The sequence below is a fragment of the Phoca vitulina genome, unplaced genomic scaffold (assembly GCF_004348235.1).
Source record: "Phoca vitulina isolate PV1807 unplaced genomic scaffold, GSC_HSeal_1.0 scaffold1, whole genome shotgun sequence".
In the NCBI taxonomy this organism is placed as follows: domain Eukaryota; kingdom Metazoa; phylum Chordata; class Mammalia; order Carnivora; family Phocidae; genus Phoca; species Phoca vitulina.
In genome coordinates, this window is record NW_022589704.1 from 94058333 (window position 1) to 94076457 (window position 18125).

General features: G+C 38.8%; 1 protein-coding gene across 5 annotated transcripts in view; it reads left to right on the forward strand.

Annotated features, from left to right (window-relative positions):
* Positions 1-894: 894 nt before the first annotated feature.
* NCKAP5 (NCK associated protein 5) overlaps positions 895-18125 on the forward strand; it is a 974611-nt gene continuing 957380 nt past the window's right edge. For all 5 annotated transcript variants that reach the window (XM_032411698.1, XM_032411742.1, XM_032411716.1 and 2 more), the window contains exon 1: positions 895-1320. The gene's annotated coding sequence lies outside the window, so the exon portion shown is untranslated. The remainder of the gene's footprint in view (positions 1321-18125) is intronic.

Sequence of the window (18125 nt, forward strand, 5' to 3'; positions counted from 1 at the left end):
CCCAGAGTTCCTAAATCTGTAAACCCAGTTTACAGGTGCTGTTGGAAAGCCTTCTCAGCAAAATATTGGTAAAGGCCCACTTAAAGGCTGTTGCATTTGTTACTTTATGAATCTTATTGTTATTTTATTTTTGAGACATACATGCATATATATGTGCATAGGCCCCCCTTCCCCCTTGATTAGAATCTGTTTAAACTGACATTTGTCTTTGAGTGTTTTGAACTTCAGTACGGCTCGTAAATTCTGTGTAGTGATGATTATCCACGTTGACTCAGAGTGAATTTATTTGTGACTGGATCTAGTGGAGGCCACAAACCAATTATTGCAACCAACCAAGAAAAATAGAGGGAAGGAGGAAATGCCACAAGTATTGACAATATTTATTGTAGCATATGGCTAATGTACAAAGAGGTAATAGAACGCTGTATCTCAGGGGATCATTCAAAAGGAAAATTACTTAAATTAACTTTTCAGGCAAACCGAATTATGCATTATACCCCTCCTGTAATGCTATACAAAGTCAATGTTTGTGAAGAGTAGAACTGGAGACTATAAATCAAGCCTTTCATAAGAACTGTTGTGTCTGCAGGGATATTTTTTTTTTCCTTTGCGTTTTTGGCTTTTAGATGAATGAAGAATTTTCTCAGCAAATTATTAATTACTCCTTCTTGCCTATAGAACTGAGTTCACTGTAGTTATGTAGGAGTCAATGGTATTCAAACTGCAGCTTTTGATGAAGTAATCGGCCGCTTCTGGGGCCTCCTTCAGCTGCCCTGGGCGTGCTTCACATGCAAACGACTGCCAAATGGATTCTTTCGACATTCCAGCCAATTAAAATACATTTAAAGTGCAGCTGGTGGAGAGGCAAGCCGGGCGGGCGGTTGTGCAGAGAACTTCAGGGCAGGGAGACAAAAAAACAAACTTTGGGCAGCCCAGCCAGGCGTTTGGGGGCAGTGGAGAAAGTCACAAAAAGAGGCTATCTTTAGCTCCTGTCAGAATCAAAGATGACACTTTGAGCGCCACCTTGAAAGACACAAGAGAGGGAAGCATGTTTGTTAGGGTGTCAGTTTTCTCCCCTTGCCTCTTGAAACTCTGTGTGTTGGCCGGCTGCCCAATGTGGTGCTGCATACAAATATTGACAGAACACAGCGGTGTTTGTTAAAGCCGGGCTGGGGAAGCCAGTGATTAAAACTCTTGAAGGAAGATCCGAAAACCCCAGGAACGCTCATCAATAGCGTTAGAACATTGACCGAATGAAAGAGAAAGCACTGAGTGGGCTAACGTGAAACACTCACCGTCCCTGTCTGCTATGCCTTTTCGGTAAGGACAGAATTTTCTTTTCTCTTCCTTTTTTTTTTTTTCTTTAGTATTTATGTCGGTGTGGAGGAAAGAGCGTCGGACGTGCTCAGCGCTGGGCTCCCGAGCTCTGATGTGCACAGTGCAGGGTTTGCCTGGGATTTTTCTGGAGGACGCGAGAGGATTGCACTGTGTAAATAGACACAAGGCATTACCCAGCACGTGGAGTCGGCCAGCGCTTTGCCAGAATTCAGAATGATACATTTTTAAATGTTTGCCTCCACGGATCTGTCCCAGTATTTGTTGCATGTGTCCAGGTGTCCTGAGATGGATAGCAGAGAGATTCCTCTTGTGAACCAATGGTTAGAATGTACAGGATTGTTTAATTTTTATTTTCATTTAAAACGTTCCCTGGCTCATTCTGCTGCCATCCCCGCGCCTATGCATGCAGAAGGTGTTTTCTTCTTTCTAGGTTAATACTCAGTCAAGCACAAGCATTCTGCTTTACTCAAGCAAGTCCAAAATGTTTTCAAATGCTTTGCTTTATCTTGACTTTCACTGGAGAAGCTGCTAGATTAGGAATTTGTTTGGAGTCCATCTTCTCTTACACTTTAAGGAGGCAGCTGCATTTGGACTATCTCTGTGGTTCTGCAAGCTCACTAAATGCCCAGCTCTGTGCATCGTACTGGGATGCCCATCTTAAATTCCTGAGAATGCTAAGTAAGAGTATGGCTGAGCAGGGAGCATTGATTCCCACCCATCAATTTACCAAGGAAAGACACACAAAGTTCCTGATTGTTTCCTATTTTAGCTTGTCAGGGTAGGCCCTTTTTGGCTTCAGTTTTGTTCATTGCAAACAAAGAATCTTGCACATTTCATGGTGAAGGATCACGTTGCAGTGTCCTGAGCTCAGTTAAATGCGCTTTATTAATCTTTAATGTGCCAGTAGCTCTGAGGCTATGCCAAGCTGAGACTTTCCAAAACTCTCCAAGCTACCTGCTGCCAAGATAAACGGTGGTAGGCCCAGAAGGGATATTTTAAGGAAACTTGCAACAGCAAAGTTTTACCCATTAAGTTTGTCATGAGTCAGTGAAAGAAATCTGAAATAAAAGAGATTTCAGCAAGAACTGCCTCAGCTCTATACCCTCTGTGTGTGAGACCTACTGGTAGGAGCCTACCTCCTCACACAGTGGTCTGTGCTCCATGTGGGGGAGAGAATAAGGCGTTCTACTGTATGGGTGTTGGGTGGTGTTTATGAAGTGGGTGCTGTGTAAATGGAGACATGTGTGAATGCAGAAGGCTTTCCTGCCTGTGCTGCAGTGTCTGAGCTCAGAGAAAAACAAGGCTGCACATGTGGCGGGCCGCTTGTCCCACACAACCATTTCAGACATACCAAAAGAGCCAGGGATGGGCAGTGCTCACAGAAGTACATTGGGGCTTAGAAATCTAACTTTGTACAGAAGAAAAATGGGGCAGTATGCTCCAGGAAATTGGGCACTGAGGTGACTTAATGACTCAGAGGGCAATGTGAACCTAGGTTTGACCAGGTCGTGGAGAATGTAAGGCTGTGACCCTTTGGGGCCATAGTTTGACTCATCAGACCAACACAGGGTGAACGGTGTCATCCTCATTCCTTGAGGATGCAGATAATAGACAAAAGGGACCCTGCCCTTAAACAGAGACTTCACCTGCCAGGGTCGGGTTGCTATGAGGAGAACACTGAGTTGGAGCTAGGAGGAGCTCCAAGATTTGTTTCTGACTTAGAGTCACTGAAGCAAAGACTTGACAAATACTTGTAGGCATGATGGGTAAAGATCAAGAGTGAGGGATGGTCTCAATTAAGCAGGAAGGTTTTTTGTTTAATCGAAGTATAAGTAACATACCATTGTTAAGCAGATGGATTTATTACCTTTAGAGTCTAGTACAGTCTCCTTACTGTGGCCTAGAACAGGGTTGATAAACCACTGCATGACAGGCCAAAACCTGCCATCCTTTGTTCTTATAAATAAAGTTTTATTGCAACACGGGCATACCCCTATATTTACATATTGCCTGTGGCCACTTTTGTGCTATAACGACAGGGGTGTGTTGTTTCAACAGAGCCCCTACAGTCCCCCAAAGCCTGGAACATTTACTATCTGGTCCTTCACAGATGAATTTGAGAGGCGAGACATGGAGAACAATGCTTCTCAAACACTGTGGTGAAGAACCAGGTTTGTTTTTGTTCAAATTTCCAGTCTGTTATGGACTGATAGTTTTCTTAAATGTGATAAAAATGTTGCTTGCCTGCTGTGTCAAACTGCTACAAAATTTCTAAACATTTACTCTTTTATTTTGGACTTACCTCATTGTGGATCCTGGACAAATGGTTTGCAGACTGGCACCAGACTGGGCCAGACTCTGAGCGGCTGTAGAACCTGTTTGGGTTTCTAGTCTCATCTCGTGCCCTTTGTCCCCAATCTCCAATCATGCTGCTGTTCTTTCTGAGGATGGAATACAGTGAACTCTTTTCCAAATCTGGGCCTCTGCTCCTGATGTTTGCTTGATCTGGAAATCTCTTTCCCCGCCTTCTCTTAGCCCCTCCCTTCCTTAGGTGTCTGTTTCAGTTCACTTGGTCAAGGAGACTTTGGGACCACTCTCTCTGAAAAACCTTTCCTCATCTTACATCGCCCTCCTTTTAGAGCACTTCTGACAATGAATATGTGCCTTGTGTTTTTTTTTTTTTTTTATCTTTCTATGATTTGTGTCCCTGTATTGCTCTGGAGTCAGTAACAGATAATATAATCCATTTCAGCTGGTTTAAGCAGGAAGGAATTTCACGCTGGTTTTAGGTGGCATATTCCATCTTATAGGAGCCGGGGAGCAGGCAGGGCTTCTGAGCTAATGCTCGGAATAACACAACAGAATTTGCCACTATGTGTTGGTCACTATACAAAGGTCAGAATCGGGAAGTTGATGCCACCACTGCCAGCTCTTGGGTCACACTATCATCTCCTCCACCAAAATGGGAATCTCTGTTTCTTGAAACACATGAAGCTAGGGACAGGGTACTGGGACCTTTGTTAAAGAGACTGCAGAATACTTAAGCCTCTGGCAGAAACAGTAGGAATACAGCATCTACCTCATGATCTTCACTCTGACTTTGCAATCCCATTGATGAGGGTTCTCCTGGGTGAAATCTGGATCACAGCAGATCACGCTATCAAAGGGTTAGGTACATGCCATCTTAGTTTTTTTAGTCTCTACAGCTAGAGTGGAGTCACCAGAATCTACCCTCATACCCTCTTGGAAGTTAATATCCATGAGGGCAGGGATCTTGTCTGCTTGCTCATCACCCTATACCAATGTTAAGATTAGCTCCCGGCATGTGTAGGGACGCCTGGGTGGCTCAGCCGGTTAAGCATCTGCCTTCAGCTCAGGTCATGATCCGGAGTCCTGGGATCGAGCCCCAGGTCAGGCTCCCTGCTGAGCAGGGAGTCTGCTTCTTCCTCTCCCTCTGCTCCTCCCCCTGCTTGTGCTTTCTCTCTCTCTCACTTGCTCACTCTCTCTCTCTCAAATAAATAAATTTTTAAAATCGTAAAAAAAAAGATTAGTGCCTGGCATGTGTAACATACCCAATAAATGTTGATCATGAGAATGCATGTATGAGTGAAAGAATGACATGTTTCTTGGATGTCTGTGATTAATAGGAGGGTAGCATGTGGCATATGGGAGAGAGATTGATGCATGTGAATCAGTTTGGGAAATGTCTCTATGGTGGGAGATGGAAGACCACCTATAGGCAATACTCTCAATTTGAAACATACCTTGTTTTTCAAAATGGAAGCATACTCATGTAGCTGCAGTGAGCCAGTCTGTCCAGAGATGAGAACATTCTGGTTACTTCCTTGTATTATCATTTATTGAGGGATTATTATGACATACACACTACACTAAGTGCTATCTATGTATTAAAACTCATTCAATCTTCAAAACATCCTGATGAAGTAGGTATTGTTTCCATTTATAGAGAAGCAGAGGTTTTGTGCCTCTGATTTCCAGAGTTGCTGTATTATATTATTTTAAATGTCCATCTTTCCAAAAAGTTGATGAGACATACAAAAAAGCAAGAAAGTATATTACATAGACGGGGGAAATAAAAAGGAGTCAACAGAAATGATTTCTGAGGAAGCCCAGACATTGGACTTACTGGACAAAGATATTAAGCCAGTGAACATAAATATGTTCAAAGAACTAAAGGAAATCATGTCTAAAGAAATAAAGGAAAATATGAGAAGAACATCTCAGCAAATAGAATATTAATAAAAAGAAATTATGGGAAAAAAACAAATAGAAGTTTTGGAGCTGTAAAGTACAATAACTAAAATGAAAAATTCACTAGTGTGATAAAATAGCACATTTGAGTAGGCAAAAGAATCAAAAAACTTGAAGACAGATCAAATGAGATTATTCAATATACAAACAGAAAGAAAAAGAAGAATGGAAAAAATAAGTAGAAATTCAGAGACCTGTGGTACACTATGAAGTGCACCACCATATACATAATGGGAGTATGAGAAGGAAAGGAGAGACAGAAAGGGACAGAAAGAATACTTAAAGAAATAATGCCTGAAAATGATGATGTAAAACATGAATCTACATAACCAAGAAGCTCAATGAATTCCAAGTATGCTAAACTCAAAGAGGTCCACTCTGAGATATATCATAATCAGATTGCCAAAATTCAAACAATCTGGAAAGCAACAAGAGAGAAGTGTATGAGGTTGTCTCACTAATATTAACAGCCAATTTTTCATCAGAAACCATGAAGTCCAGAAAGCCATAGGACGACACATTCAAAGTAGTGAAAGAAAAATTGTCAACCAAGAATTCTATATCCAGCAAAGCTATTCTTAAAAATGAACGGGAAATGAAGACATTACCAGATAAACAAAAACCGATAGAATTCACCACTAACAGAACTTTCCTACATGAAACACTAAAGGGAGATCTTCTGGCTAAAATGAAAGAACTAGATAATAGATAGTAATTTGAACCCACATGAGGAAATAAAGAGCACTAGTAAAATATAAAAGACAAGGTAAATGTATTTTTGTTTATAACTATTTTTTTCTCATGCCTGATTTAAAAGCTGTAAGTGTAAAGCCATATGGATGAATTTGTATTGTGTATGATAACAAAAGGACAAAGGAGAGGGTTGTGAATAGAGCTATAATCAAGGAAAATTTTTGTATAATACTGAAATAGAGTAGGTATTAATCCAAGTAGATTGTTTTATTAGACAACCTAGATGAAATAGACAAATTCTTAGACAAAAAATACTGAAACTGACTTAAAAAAATAGAAAATATGAATAGACTTTTAGCAAGTAAAAAGATTGAATTACTAATTAACAAACTTAACACAAAGAAAAGCCCAAGCCAGATAGCTACCTAGTGAATTCAACCAAATATTAAAAGAAAAATTAATACTAATCCTTCACTAATTCTTCCAAAAAATAAAAGAGAAGGGAACACTTCCCAACTCAGTCTATGAGGCCAGCGTTATTCTGATACCAAAATCAGACAAAGAAACAAGAAACAAAAACTATATGCCAACATGTTTTATGGATATAGATACTATAATCCTCAACAAAATACTAGCAAACCAAATGCAACAACATATAAAAACGATTATACACCAACCTAAGTGAGATGATTTACCCCAGGAATGCAAGACTGGTTATGTACATGAAAAATAACCAATGTAATACAATAACACATTAATAGAATAAAAAACAAAACCTATGTGATCATCTAATATATGAATAAAAAAAAAGTAACACTATTTCATGATGAAAACTCTAAATAAACTAGGGGTAGAAGAGAATTCCTTCAACCTGATAGAGAGCATTTATAAGAAACTTACAGCTAACATTGCACTTAATAGTGAAAACCTTTCCCCCTAAAATCAGGAAAAAGATAAGATGTCAGCTCTCCACTTCTATTCAACATTGTTTTGTAATTTTAGCCAGATAAATTGGGCAAGAAAAAGAAAGAAAAGATGCCCAGATTGAAATGAAGAAGTGAAACTATCTCTATTTGTTGACATGGTTTTGTACAGAGAGAATCCTAAGGAATTCACTAAAAAAAGAGCTAATAAATAAATTCAACAGAGTTACAGGATACAAGATCAATATACATAAATCAATTGTATGTGTATGCCACAGCAATGAACAACTCAAAAATGAAATTAAGAAAAATAATGCAATTTAAGATAGCATCCAAAAGAATATAATATTTAGGAAGAAATTTAACAAAAGAAGTGCAAGACTTATACACACAAAACTACTGCTGAATGAAATTATGAAGGACCTAAATAAATAGAAAGATAGCCCATGCATGCACATTGGAAGACTTAATATTGTTAAGATAGCAATACTATCTGAAATTGATCTGCAGATTCAACATGATTATTACCAAATTCAAGCTGTTTTTTTTAAGAAACTGACAAGCTAATATTAGGATTTTTATGAAAATGCAAGTGACCCAGGATAGCAAGAACAATCTTGAAAAAGAAAATCAAAGTTGTAACTTCCAATTCTTGATTTATTTATTTATTTTTTAAAGATCTGTTTATTTATTTGAGAGAGAGAAAGTGTGTGCGTATGAGCTGGGGGAGGGCCAGAGGGAGAACATCTCAAGCAGACTCCATGCTGAGCATGGAGCCCAATGTGGGGGTCAATCCCGCAACTCTGAGATCATGACCTGAGTTGAAATCAAGAGTTGGACACTTAACTGACTGAGCCACCCAGGTGTCCCCCAATTCTTGATTTTAAAAACACTCCAAAGCAACCATAATAAAAACAGTGTATCACTAGCATAAGACTAGACATATGTATCAATAGAATAGAATTGAGAATTGAGAAATAAATCCTTACATTTATGGTCAGTTGATTTTTGAGAAGGGTGCTAAGGCAATTTAGTGTAGATGAAGAATAGTCTTTTCAACATAATGGCTCTGCGACGGATTTATATCCACAAGTAAAAGAATGAAGTTGGACCCTTAACTCATACCTTATACAAAAATTAACTCAAAATGGATCACAGAATTAAATGTAAGAGCTAAAACTATAAAAACCTAAGAAGAAAACATAGGAGTAAATCTTCATGATTTGGGATTAGGTAGTTTTCTCAGATATGACACCAAAAGCAAGTGACAAAAGAAAAAACAGCTAAGTGGGACTTCATAAAAATTAAAAGCTTTTGTGCTTCAAATGACATCATCCAAAAAGTGAAAAGACAACCCACACAATGAAAGAACATATCTGCAAATCATATATTTAAGAAGAAATTTGTATTCCATACAATGGAATATTATTCAACCAGAATATATAAAGAACTCCTACTACTCACTTATAAGAATCAAAGTAACTCATTTTAAAAATGGGCAAAGGATTCAAAGTCATTTCTCCTAAGAAGATAAGCAAACAGCTAATAAGCACATGAAAATATGTTCAGCATCATTAGTCATTAGGATAAACACAACACAAAACCAAATGAGATACCACTTCATACCCACTAGGATAACTGTAATTAGAAAAAAATAAACAATAACAAATCTTGGCAAGGATGTAGAGAAATTAGAACTTACATATATTGCTGGTAGGAATGTAAAATGGTACAGCCATTTTAGAAAAGATATGATCATTTCTCAAAATGCTAAAAATAGATTTCCTGTATCATACAGAAATTCCTCTCCTAAGTATATATACCCAACACGTATGTCCACATAAAAATGTGTACATGAATGTTCTTAGCAGCATTATGCATTATTACTAAAAAGTGGAAAGAAGCCAAATGTCTGTCAACTGATAAATGGATAAACACAATGTGGTATATCCATACAGTGGAATATTATCAAGCCATATAAAGGAATTAAGTACTGATACTACAATGTGGATGTACCTTCAAAACATTATGGTACATGAAAGAAGATAGACACCAAAGGCCACATATGATTCCATTTTATGTGAAATGTCCAAAATAGGCAAATCTATAGATAGAGAAAGTAGACTAGTGGTTGCTAGGGGCTAGGAAAAAGAGAGATTGGGGAGTGACTGGTAATTAGCATGGCATTTCTTTTTAGGATAATAAAATGTTCTGGAACTTGGCATTTCTTTTTGGAGTAATAAGATATTCTGGAATTACATATTGGTGATGGTTGCAGGTCTCCATGAATATACTAGAAACTACTGAATAGTGCTTTTTCTTTGAAAAAGGTAATTTTACGGTTTGTGAATTATATCTCAATAAATTTTTTATTTAAAAAAATGCTAAGGGGAGAAACCAGAGTAATTGGACTCCTCCGAGTCAGGTTTACCTTACCCATTTCTGAGCGTAAGACAAGAGTGCAAATAGAGGTCCATATGCCACAACTCAAATGTTTTAAAATTCTGAATCAAGCAATCACAATCTTAAATGTGTTTTATTCTCTTGCATTGACAAATACATCTTCGTCCAGGAACGGTTCTGTACTGTTGGCTACAGGAAATCAGCAAAGGCTTTTAAGAAGAACCATGATGTGATCGTATCATCATTTCTGAAGCAGCTTGTTGGCAGCCCTCTCAAGGTGTAGGTAGAAGAAAGCCTGGGGATGGTAGCAGTTAGTAAGCAATGGTGATCATCCTGCCAGGAATTGAGGTGGACACAAACCGATGTCATAGTATGGAGATAGTGTGGCAGATAGAACAGGCACGCTTAAAGCTGGGTCAGCACAGGCAGATGTGGAAGGAGGAAGAGAGGCAAGAAATGAGAAAGAAGTGGCTGACCTTTAGAACTTCAGTGACTCAGGCTGGTGACATCATTAAGTAAGAGATAAAAGCAGCAGCAGGTGGGAGTAGAGGAACCTTGAGAGCTGGGCTTTGGGTATGTGAGGCTGAGCTGTGTGTGGAGTATCAGGTGGAAATTACCAATTAGTATCTAGAAGCACATGCTTGGAGTATAGAAAAGAGGTCTGAGTTAGTAAAATGATTTAGAAGTCCTTGGAATTGTCAAAGTCCCAGGAGGAAGTAAGAACCAAATGGAAAGAAACACAACAGAGCAGTACCATTAATAATTAGACTCTGAAATCTTCCTACTAAAACAAAAGACAAAGATAACACCATTTGCAAAAAAACTGTCATGCTGTGTAGTAGAGTCTCAATGGTGAGCTTGATGCTTTTGGTTAGAAAATGGTGATTATAATGTGATCCATAACCAGTTAACAGGTGGGAAGAACACACAAAATCAGCCAAATCATAATGGAAAAGACATAGAACTGAACTTTTCATTTACATATAAATTACAGCTTATATATAAAAATATACACATAACAAAAAACACATTACTGGTGCAGTTTTGCTTGTTAGGACTCTTTTGGTGTGATAACCTGTGTTTGAAAGAAGAAAAACAGGCTGCTAATTCTTAATTGCCTTAACTGGGTGATGATGCTATTGGATTTATACCCTGATAGTACTTCAGAACCATTAATTAGACATTCCTTATCAGCTCTCTCCATTAGACATTACCGGCCTGCTTGCTGCTGCCATTCCCCCACGTGCTGTAATTTATGCCAGATCATGTGATTTGTTCACTGGGAAACGCACCTAGAACTGAGAACCTGCTGGTTTTTGGTCATTGATGGAGCATTGATTTGAGTTTGGTGTTGCAAAGCGTTTTGTTGGTTTACTTACCGAATGAGTAACATTTGCGTGTTTTCACTGGCTTCACCTTCTGTCTAAAACACCTCTCTGTATTTTAACTGGCAAAACACAGAGCTGTTACTCTTTCCTGTCATCCAGGCCTGGCTTCAGGAGTCACTACTCTCACCTCATCACCAGGAAGAGGCTGTGTTTCTTCTTTGGATTCATTGGCATTGTAGCATTTCTAATAGAAGCAGGTATCTGCACAGTAAGCGACTGGACTTAGTTGGTGGAATATGGAAAGGCTAGAAGTTGAATGTGTTAATCAGGTTTCTTATTTTCAATTAACAGCAATCACATATTTTCAATGAACTGTGACGGAACTAGGTTTAGGCCATATTCTAAAAGAAATAAAGATTGTATGCCTCTCCACTTCAGTTCCACCAAAATGTTCAGGTCTTCCTCTTCTTTCCTGGCTTCTAGAAATCCTATAGCAGGACAGACTGTCACCTGCCTCTGATTTCCAGGTCATGCTCTTCTATGTCTTTATCTGCATGCTATTGTAATACGCTGATTAGATTTGAAATGGGTTGCTGTGAGGTAGGTTTTCTCATAATCTGATGGTGGGAGTATAAATTGGCATGGCTTTTATGGAAAGCATTTTAGCAACATGTATTAGAGTATTTTAATCTATTCTATTCTAATTTTATCTGTTCAATAGAAATAATATATGATATAGACAAATGTCTACTTATAAAAATATTCATTACTATATTATTTATAATGATAAAATGTGGAAAACAACTATCTATCAATAGGAGAGTGATCAAAAACATCATGGACTAGAGAGAGCTCTTGTAAATCAACAAGAAAAAGATGACTACCCTGATAGAAAATGGTTAATGGAAATGAAATGCAGTTCACCAAAAAAAAAAAAAAAAAGAGCAAATGGCTAAGAAGCATTTGAACAGATGTTCAATCTCATTAGGAATCAAAGGACAGAAATGAAAATAATGATATATTGTTTTAACTATTAGGAAAGACTAAACTATCCCATTGATGAAGAGGTGGAAATAGGCATTCTCAATTACTCTTGGTGGAAGCGTAATTGGCACAAACTGGGCGGGGGGGGGAGGAAAGCAATTTGAATAGGAGAGAGCATACTTTTGACTCAGCAAAGCACTTCTAAGATTGTATCTTAAAAATAATCAATGAGTCTACAGAGAACATGCGTAGGATATTCATCACAGTCACACTCATGCTAGTGAAAACTGAAAATAATCCAAAACCCATTGGTAGATGATTGTTAAATATGTGATAGTACAACCACATGAGGGAATACTATATAGCCATTAAAAACTGATATAGATCTAGGGGCGCCTGGGTGGCTTAGTCCGTTAAGCCACCAACTCTTGATTTTAGCTCAGGGCATGATCTTGAGTTGGTGGGATCAAGCCCCACATCAGGCTCTATGCTGGGTGCGGAGCCTGCTTGAGATTCTCTATCTCCCTCTTCCTCTGCCCCTCCCTCAGCTTGTGCACGTGCACACACTCTCTATCTCCCAAAAAACAAATCAACAAACAAAACACCTGATGTAGATCTAGTTGGTAGGAATCATCCTATGGTACAGGAAGTGGAAAATGTAGGCTAAAAATAAATGTGTATCATGAACTTATTTTTAAAAAGGCATGTCTTTATCTGCATATATGTGCATACAAACAAAAGTTTGAAAGTCCAACCACTAAGATGAGATAACTTGTTTCTTACTGTATATTTTTGTATTGCTGAATTTGCCTTTAATTCATATATATTAATATCATAATCAGTAAAATGCACCTTCACCATTCACCACTGCAATCAAAGAAATAAAATGTTATATTCATGAAATGAAATATTATATAGCCAGTTAAAACAGTGATTTTGAAAAAAATAGTCAATTACATAAGAAATACACAGAAAAAAGACTGGAAAAGAAATTCATCAAATGTTAACGGTATGTAGCTATGATACATACCTATAACAAGAATTATGGCCATAACCAAATTATTTGTAATAAATATCTATCATTTTCATATTTGGAAAAAAATTTAAACAATTTAAAAGAGTTATTTATTTTGTGACCAATTTCTGAATAATCTCTCTTTTTTAGGTGCCACAGATCAGAATGTCATAGGTACACCTGTGAACACACACCCACAAGAATATATGTTGTACATACCAGATATATGTCATGAGCCAATTACAGAATACTTGTATGTGGACACTTCTATACCAGAGGGCAGTGTAGACACTGTGGCAGGCAGAATTCTAGGTAGTTGGGTCTTCTGGAGAGTTACAGAGAAAGGTCATCTACTTTCTTAAAACACCTCTATACATTTAGTAAACAACCCACAGACTTAGGTAAATGGTAAAAACAAATTAGGAATCATATGACCTCAGTGACGCCAATTTGATCAAATTATGTATAAGATTCTTTTTAGAGGAGATGACCCATTAACAGGGAGGAGATCATTACATTGCAGTTGTAAGAATAGCCTTAGGCATTTAGATTTAAATATATATATATATATTATATATATATATATATATATATATATATATATAATAGGGAAGATTCAGCCATCATTGGGGTCTTTTAGAATCCCAAGGACAGTAGAATGAAGTGTCAATTGTCAGATTTTTTTTAACAATGATCTGTCTTCAGAATTTTTGCTTCAACAACTAGAAAAGGGTTCATTTTCTTATTTCAAACCAGTTAAATATTCTGGATGAAACAAGTCACTCATTTGCCTATGACTCTTTAGAGAAGTTGTTTTGTTAAATCTGGATTTGTACTATGTTTTAGTGTATTTATAAATGGTGAACTCAGTTTCTGAAATTAAACTTTTTATTTGCAATTTTCTAAAAAAAAAGGAATCCTATTAACCTATTTGCTTTTTCAGAGAGCAAATTTGGAAAATTTGGTAAGGTATATTTTTTTGCCAAACCATCCAAAGTAATTTAATAACTTACCCCTCCCCCCATACCACAAATTATCTTAAATTGATTTAGTCCTCTTACCTTCTTAGATTATAGTCTTTGGTTTTCAGAACAACCTTGTGAGTCAGGCAGGGTAAAATATCTATATTTCGCAGATAAGGAAAGAGCTTCAGAGAGGTTAAATACATTGTTCAGGATCTCAAACTAGAAATTCGAGGAGCTGGGATCTGGACCCACATGTTTCTGACAATCCTGTTATTTCTGGGACTTCAATCCGAGTTTACTGCCTTCAAATGCAGTTGTTTTTCTATATATTATCATTCTATTCCTCTCTCAGAAGTTTATGACACCTTTAAGGTATTGCCAGGATTGCACCTGGATCCATTTTCTGACAAGGCACCAGTGAGTGAAAAGGAAAGGAGAATTCTAGCCAAAGGAATGACTTTGGTAAGGCATAGGCCAGGGGACATTGTTTGGGAGGGAGTGGGAGGGAGGTGGGTGAGGTCTCAAACCCAAATGTCTGTGGAAGGCCATACAGGTGGATAGAGAACAATGGAAGCCTGCCAGCAGTGAGAAAAACAAAATCAATTGCATGATAATAAGTGGGACTGTCCCTGGATCTCACTGTGGCTGAGCATCAGGGATTCCTGAGGATGTGGGTGCCCTGGGGAGTATATCCTGCTGAGTGCCTGTTCTCAGAACCAGCAATTGCTGCCAAAAAAGAGCTGGCTCTGTGTATGGTTTTTTTTTTTTTTTTAATCATTTAAAAGAAGCTGGAAATCTGATTTTTTAGGTAAAATCCCCTCATTTTAAATGCTAGCTGTAATTTTAAAATAATAATTTGTAGGCTGACTAAAATATGTCTGAAGGCCATCAAAGCCCCTCGAGTTGCTGGTTTGTGACTTCTGGGACATATTCCAGTCTTGAGGGTTTACAAGGCTCCTGACTGATCAAATTCGGTTTCTGTTTTCTTGATGTGTTAATTACGCCCCTGTGATTTTTGACAGTTGTCCTTTACATATTTAGGAAAACATCGCGCTTTCATCTTCACACCCGTGACAGCCAGCCCTCCCTGACCCTGGTTCTTTCTCTCATTCCTTCTAAGAGATGGGACGAGAAGGGTGTGCCCAAGAGGATACCTCCATGCGTACCCCCCAGAGCAGTCTACGTAAATAGTAGACTGCTGTGTCTAAGTGCCGAGGAATGGCCCTCGGGGCTTGGGAAAGATGTGCTTTAATTAAGTTACATTTCTGACTTTAATTATTGTCTAGACTAGAATTTTTTGCGAGACTGTAAATGTAGGGGTGGTGGCTCTGTGATACAAATCACTCAGGTTTCCTTTGCCTGTAAGAATCTAATGAGAAGGTGCCAGGGAAAGGTTAAAAGATGTATGCGCAGTGGTGTAAATGATCACATTTAAATCCGCAAACTGGAACGAATGTTTGCCTACTGCCTTGGCCTGAAATTGGCAGAGACGTGTCCTCCTAATTCCACAGGAACCATCACCACAAAGGTAAAATGTACATAAAGCTCTGTCTCTCTGTCTCTGTCTCCCCCCCACCCCCCGCTCTCTCTCACATGCAAACACACACACACACACATTAACTCCAGTGGACATTATAATACATCTCTGGGGGCATTTTGACTGTAGAGATAATTCTCTTCATAAACCATCTTGGGGCTAATTTTTAACATTTTAAATACACAATGTTTTTCTATGTACAGTGTGTTTTTAATAATGATTCTTTATAGAATTTTTGGAAAATGCCACAAGGCATATGAAAGAGGACAACATATTATATATAATGCCATCACCCAGAGATGCTCACTGTTAGAATTTTGGTGTATACTCTCCTAATCTTTTTGCTATGCTTTTATGAAAAACAGACAAATGAACAACAACAAAACGGAGAAGCATCAAACCCTTGACTTTATACAAATGATTTGAATATCAAGAATTCGATTTTTGTGGCAAATTCATTCCACATAAGTCAGCAGTAAGAAAAAAGTGCTGAAAGGTGAGGCCACAAGAAAGAATTGAACTCCTAAGAGAGGAGAATCAGCACTTCCTCAGCATTTTCAGTGCATTTTGACTGAAGGGATAAAAGCCAAGGACAGACCCACTGGGGGCACTGAATACAGTGGTGACAGGTTCAAACACGGGTGAGACACGCGTGAACATAGCGTACAGCCCCTGTGAGACATCTGGAGGATTCTCACAAAAGAATGTCTCCGTCCCATGGCTTTGGAGGGGAGGAATTCTTGTACTAACGCAGCCTGAAGCACCTTCCATTAGTCACTCTCTCTAGCACTTTCTGCCTAATCAATCATCATAAATAAAAGCAACACAATCTAGAATACTACTCCATGTGTATTTGTGTGCAATGGTTAGATGTGGACATTTCAGCACTATCTCAGTGAATTTTTGGTAACTTTTTTGAGATGTCATTCACATACCATTTAAAGTATATAATTCAGTGGTTTTTAGTGTATGTCCAGATTGTGCAACGATCACCACCATATAGTTTTAGAACATTTCTGTCACCCCAGAAAGGAACCCTCTACCTATTACCAGTCACTCTTATTCTCCTCAGACACCCCAGTATGTTCTTATCAGATGTATGTTTTGCAGATATATTCTCCCATTCTGTGGCTTTTCATTTTTTGTTGTTGTCCTTTGACCCACAAATTTCTTAATCTGTTGAAGTCTAATTTATCTGCTTCTTTCTTGTATTGCTCATGCTTTCTTTATCACCTCTAAAATCCATTGCTTAATCCAAGGTCATGAAGGGGTACTTCCATGTTCCTTCTAAGAGTTTGATAGTTTTAACCCTCACATATAGCTCTGGGATCCCTTTTGAAGCCATCTTTATATATGGTAGGAGGTAAGTAAGGGTCAACTCCATTCTTTTACAAGCAGATACCCTGTTGTTCCAGTATCATGTGCTTAAAAGACTATCATATCCTCATTGAATGTCTGATATAATTTTCACAATAGTCCCAGGAGTTAAGAATCATTGTCCCTGTTTGCAAATGAGGAAACAGGGGCTCTGGGAGGGTAAGCAACTTGTCTGAGTGCCTCGAGGAGTTCCAAGGAAGAAGTGGAATTTAATTTGACTCCAAAGCCTGGGTTCTTCCCACAATACCAAAATGAGCATCTACAACGTGCCACGTAGTAATAAAACAAACACATGCAAAAGAGTACTCATCATTCTATGCCTTTACATTTTTTTCAATTAATCATATTCTTCCTAAGGAGGGATCAGTGCCAAAAGCTCCAGGGCTAGGAAGGATGAATAAGCACAGTTCTTATTTTTTAAAAGCTAATAATAGTGCCCTAGAAACAAGGGAATTTCCTACAAGTAGGATGGCCGTAGAAGTCAGTATTTTTGGTCAAAGCAACAGAAACCAGCTTAAGGAGCCCCAGTCAGAGGCTCAGAGAGTGAGCAAGAGACTGGAGAACCAGCCAGCAAACGAACTGAGACAAGTGCAGCGGATCAGAAACAGGAAGCTGGCAACTGACTTGGGCAAAAGGAAGTAAGACCTGGACACAGAGCCATTGCAGAACACTACGGAAGACACTGTGAGTGCGCCTGATTGTCCCCGGGTCTTTGCTTGGACACGCCTACACCCGGAAACAGGTGGGAGCACTGGGCTGGATGAGCTGGAGCTGTGTGCCCATGCCGTCTGGGCAGGGGGCCGAGGACCACTCCAGCCCATCTGTATCCCACGCAATGAGGAATCCTCCCAAATAACAGGGGCAAGGATGCTGGAAATGCCCACTCCCGGGACAGCAGAGAAATCACTCTTCCCTCAGCTGTTCTAATCGCTTTCTTCTTATCAATGAGCCACAGAGCCAAACTGTCTTCATCTTATTTCTCATCCTCTCATTATTTCCCATGGCTTGCTTTTCTAATGTGATTATAATCTGCCTGTGGTCAGGAGCCCTAATTCACACAACACTACTTCGCAGCTCCCGTTGCGTCTTAAATACGGGCTTCCGGGGTGTGTTTTCCAATTGCTAGTGATTCCTAGGATACCCCGGGGGGCCACAGTCAATTCTTTCTAACCCACATATGGATTCTCATCAGCCACTTTATAATCTTACACCTGATTTTCCTTCCAGCCCCAAATGATCCTAAGGACCCTGCTCCTACCACCAGGTGGGGCTGCCCAGGAAGCGTGTACC